This window comes from Myotis yumanensis, unplaced genomic scaffold, assembly GCF_028538775.1.
Source record: "Myotis yumanensis isolate MYYU_CA2020_CCGP unplaced genomic scaffold, mMyoYum1.0.hap1 SCAF_309, whole genome shotgun sequence".
NCBI classification, from domain to species: Eukaryota; Metazoa; Chordata; class Mammalia; order Chiroptera; family Vespertilionidae; genus Myotis; species Myotis yumanensis.
In genome coordinates, this window is record NW_027224060.1 from 13,238 (window position 1) to 18,463 (window position 5,226).

The 5,226-nt window shown below is 51.3% G+C and overlaps 1 pseudogene; it reads right to left on the reverse strand.

Annotated features, from left to right (window-relative positions):
* Positions 1-1,641: 1,641 nt before the first annotated feature.
* LOC139001296 (cold shock domain-containing protein E1 pseudogene) lies at positions 1,642-3,777 on the reverse strand (annotated as a pseudogene).
* Between the last annotated feature and the right edge of the window lie 1,449 nt (positions 3,778-5,226).

The window sequence follows — 5,226 nt, forward strand, 5'->3', positions numbered from 1 at the left end:
CCATAACAAAGAAACAATTTCTGGAGGATGAGGCCCAGAAATCAGGATTTTAGAAAGATTCCCAGGTGATTCTAATGTGCAGCCAAGTTGAGAACCACTGAGCTAGGGCATCAATAGCATTTTTTACAGAACTAGAATAATCTTAAAATTTATATGAAACCCAAAAGTGGAGGTATCACTCTACCTGAATCAAACTATACTATAAGGTTATAGTAATTAAAACAGCATGGTACTGACATAAAAACAGATTCATAGATTAATGGAATCCATCAGAGAGTCCAGAAATAAAAACATGGCTATATGGTTAATTAACCCATGATAAAGGAGGCAAAACTATATGATAAGGTAAAGACAGTCTCTTCAATAAATGGTATGGGGAAAACTGGGCAGATACATACAAAAGAATGAAACTGGATTACTCTCTTATACAAAAATAAACTCAAAGTGGATTAAAGGCTTAAATGTAAGACCTGAAACCATACAACTTCTAGAAAAAAACATAGGCAGTAAACTCTTTGACATCGCTCTTAGTAATACTTTTTGGATATATCTCCTCGATCAATTGAAGCAAAAGAAAAAATAAACAAATGAGACTACATCAAACTAAAAAGTTTTTGCACAGCAAATAACTTGTTTACGTAATTGGAAATTTGTTTTGTTATCCAAGATTGATTTCATTCGCTTGCATCTCATAATAATTAATATTTTAAAGTTTTTTATTAACGCTGTCTTAGCTGATTGTTTCGTTTTATTTTTCTTTCAGCCTCATCCCAAGTGTAAAATTAATGAACTACAATTAAATGAATGTATTTTTAAAAAAATCCTCACCCAAGGATATTTTTTTCCACTGATCTTTAGAGAGAGAGTGGAAGGGAAGAAGGAAAGGGAGAGAGAGAGAGAGAGAGAGAGAAACCGACTTGTTCCCTCTCGAACATGCCCCTACCAGGGCCAAGGATTGAAACTGCAACTGAAGTATGTGCCCTTGGCCAGGGACTCAAACCTGCAGCTCTTTGTTCCCTCGGCCAATGCTCTAACCATTGAGCTCCCAGCCAGGGCAGCTTGCTACTTTGTTGTTGTTGGTAATCCTCACCAGAGGATATTTTTCCATTGATTATTAGAGAGAGTGGAAGGGAAGGGGAGAGACAGAGAGAGGGAAACATCAATGTGAGATGAAACATATTGATTGGTTGCCTTCCACACTCGCATCAACCTGGGCTGGAGATTAAACCTACAACCCAAGCATGTGCCCTTGACCAGAATCGAACCCAGGACCCTTCTGTCTGTGGGCTGACGCTCTACCCACTGAGCCACACTGGCCAGGCAGCTTGCTACTCTTTTTTTTTTTATTATTGATCTTCTTTTTTTTTTTTTTTTTTTTATTGCTTAAAGCATTACAAAGGGTATTACATATGTGTCCTTTTTTTTTTTCCCCCCGCCCTTGACAATACCCCGGCTTCCCCTACCCCCCAGTGTCTTATATCCATTGGTTATGCTCATATGCATGCATACACAGCTTGCTACTCTTTATGGAGGAAGATGACAGTCACCGCTCACATCTGCATGATGCAAGCGCCCCGTCTTTCCCTTTTAGAAGCAGCGCTGTGCTCTGCGAGTTGCCAAGCTGCTTCGAGGTGCTGCCATTTCTCTAAAAACAGAGAACATAAGAGGCCCGCCCCACTTACTTTATTTTTTCATTTCTTTTTTAAAATATATTTTATTGATTTTTTTACAGAGAGGAAGGAAGAGGGATAGAGAGTTAGAAACATCGATGAGAGAGAAACATCGATCAGCTGCCTCCTGCACACTCCCCACTCTCCCCTTTCTTTTTTAAAATATATTTTTATTGATTTCAGAGAGAAAGGGAGAAAGAGAAACAATGATAAGAGAGAATCATGGATCGGCTGCCTCCTGCACCCCTCCCTCTCCCGACTGGGGTTGGCGCCCACAACCTGGGCATGTGCCCTGACCTCCAGAAATCAAACTGTGACCTCCTGGTTCATAGGTTGAGGCTCTACCACTGAGCCACACCGGCCTGGCAACACTGTCCCCTTTCTGCAGGCAACCCCCTCCGCCAGCCATTCCACTGTGCCCAGAGGGTAGGCCCCCTCTCAGACCCCTTCCTCCGAGAGCTCAGTCTTTCCTTGGTTCTCAGCCTGGGTTGGACCAACATTTCTCAAGGGCGGGTGACTTTACCAGGGCAGACGGCAGGGTGAGTTCACCGAGTGTTTGTTGACTTGCTCTGCACTGACTTTGTTGCTCGACCATGTCCCCCAGTTCCAGGCGATCGCCCCCCGCCCCCCCCCCCCCCCCCCCCCCCCCCCCGCCCCAGAGGACCCTCTGTAATGGAGAAAGATTTCCTATCATGATTGGCTGTTTCAGTAAATCCCACTTATCCTTCAGAGCTGCCAGGTAGCCCAAGAGCCTCTTAGAGGTAGAATGATGACCTAAAAGTCACACACAGGTTGCAGCCTGCTGCCCGGGCCTGTCATGGCGCTAAATTCAACCTCATCCCCTATTTGAGAAGTAGATCCGTCCACATCCTCCGCTTGAAAAGTAACAGTCAGTTCACCCCACAATCCCCACAAGCAATACCATCCCGGCCGCCTTTTTCTTGCCTTTATTTGGGCTGGTGGTTTCAGGATTAGGAAAAGTGGCTTCTTTTTCTACAGGGCCCAGAAAACGAAGATCTGCATGGGGGTGGAACGAAATCGGGCCCCTGGGAAGCTTTTTAATCCTAACAGTGTGGTGGGCAGTTAGACAAGAGCAGAGCAAGGACGAGGGCCAGGAACAGGTCACCGGGTGGAAGCCAGGTGCCTAGCAAAGGACAATCAGCTGGAGGGAGGGACCTCGCCCCCAGGTGACCTTTCCTCCCCAGCATATCGCTGGGCGTGAGGTTTGGACTCCTGACCCTTCTGGCCTAGAGATAACTTCTAGGCCTCAGCTGTGTTCAGCTCCAGGCCCAGAAAAGCAGCAAAACCAGCCACCGCTGACCTCAGGACCAGCCACATCGGATAATGGCTCTCCGCCCCGTGCCAATCAGTCAGTGGAGACCACAACCCTGAAAGCCCACACCTGGAAAACCGCTGCATATTCTACTGCGATCTTCCCTGGAACCTCCCTGAAATCTCTGCCCTGGCATGTGCCCTAGGCTGGAATTGAACCTGGGACCCTTCAGTCCGCAGACTGACACTCCACCCACTGAGCCAAGCAAGGGCACATGCCTGGGTTGGGGGCTGCGTCCCCAGTGGGGGGCGTGCGGGAGGCAGCCGATCGGTGATTTTCTCTCATTGATGTTTCTATCTCTTTGTCCTTCCCCCTTCCTCTCTGAAATCAATAAAGAAATATATATATATATTTAAATCTCTGCCCTTAAAACCCTTAGGATGGAGGACCCAGTGCCTCTCCCTCCAGGGAGCGCGCCTGTGCCTTTCCCCTTTCCTTCCCCTCTCACCACCCTCTTCCCCATCCTCTCCCCCTCCCCCTCCCCACCTCCCTCTCCCCCCTCCCCCTCCTCCCTTCCCCTCCCCCTCCCCCTCCCCCTCCTCCTCCTCCTCCCCCTCCCCACTTCCCTCTCCCCCTCCCCCTCCCCCTTCCCCTCCCCACTTCCCTCTCCCCCTCCCTCTCCCCCTTCCCCTCGCCACTTCCCTCTCCCCCTCCCTCTCCCCCTTCCCCTCCCCACTTCCCTCTCCCCCTCCCTGGCACATTCCAGCCTGGAGCTGAAATACCACTGAGGCCTAGATTGCCCTGCCCTGGGCACATTACCATTAGCTTCCTCATTCTCAAGCTCCAAGGGCCCTTTCTTTGCCTCTAAAACTTGTTTCCTAACCCATTTCTTCTAGGAGTTACTTCTACTTCTGCCTCTGTGATCTACCCAGTAAATGTTCTCTCAGTTTGCGAATGGACCTGAATTCTTTCCCAGCCAGAACCCAGGTACTGAGATTGCTGAACCCAGGTTTGGTCTGACCCCGCTGGTCAGACATGTGGCGCCCGCACCGCCTTCAACAAGGGCCGGCCTCCGGGGGGCGGGGAGCAGGTCGGCAAGCCCAGGACCCCCTCACCTGCAGCACGGGCACCCCCACAACAACGGCCGGCCTCCGGGGGGCGGGGAGCAGGTCGGCAAGCCCAGGACCCCCTCACCTGCAGCACGGGCACCCCCACAACAACAGCCTGCCTCCGGGGGGCGGGGAGCAGGTCGGCAAGCCCAGGACCCCCTCACCTGCAGCACGGGCACCCCCACAACAATGGCCGGCCTCCGGGGGGCGGGGAGCAGGTCGGCAAGCCCAGGACCCCCCTCACCTGCGGCGGAGCTGGTTCGCACCCCAAGCCCTCGCGCTGCAGAAGGACGTGGCCATCGCAGCCCGCACTTGAAGCCCAAACCCCTCCCCCGGCAGCAGGCACCCATTTCTCGGCGTCACTGGTGACGAGGTGTGTTTGCTGCAGCTTCCGTTGGTTGCGCGGTCTAATTTGTCACGTCAATCTGTTGAAATATTAAACCTAACGTGGTTGCCTTCGGAAGATACAAAGATTTTCTGTCTTTGTCGGGAAAGGAGAGTTCTTTAGGAATCACAAAGTTAACTTCAATGCCGCCTGGTTTTTATTGGCAACTTTTAGGATAACTTTGGTTACATTTCCCTCAAAACGTTCAAGGCTGATGCCTTCAGAAATGACTGTGCCGTGAGGCAAGTCTGACACCTGTTGTAACGCCTTTACCACGTCCGTCCGTCTGTCCGTCTGTCCGTCTGTCCGTCTGTCCGTCTGTCCGTGCCTGAGGTCCACTCACCTCCCGGCGGTAAGGCTTTCCGTCCCCCTTGAATTCACGAGGGAAAGCATCTCTCTTCGCCGGCCCGGCGCCTCCTTCATGAGCAAACACCCCCTGGCGGGGCTGGTTTCCTCTCCACCAGCGTCATGTCCAAGCTCTGACAGCACCAGCATGTTCACTGTTATCAGTTGCAAAGTTATTTATCTCCGGTTCCCAGCTGAACGCCCAGTCCACGTCTTCAGGGGTGAGGTCAGATGACACACTCCCCCGAGCACCCGCCCCTGTTGGACTCTGACCCGGCAGCTGGGGAGCTAGTCGCTAGGTTGTGAGGAACAGCGCGCTCAGCCTGTCCACTCATTCGTCTGCAGGGAGGGTTTCCTGTTTCATCTTCACCAGTTTAACAGCCATGGGTTCCCGGTCCCCAGGTCAGACGGTGCTTCGAAGCCCACACCATCTCCTGCTTTGAC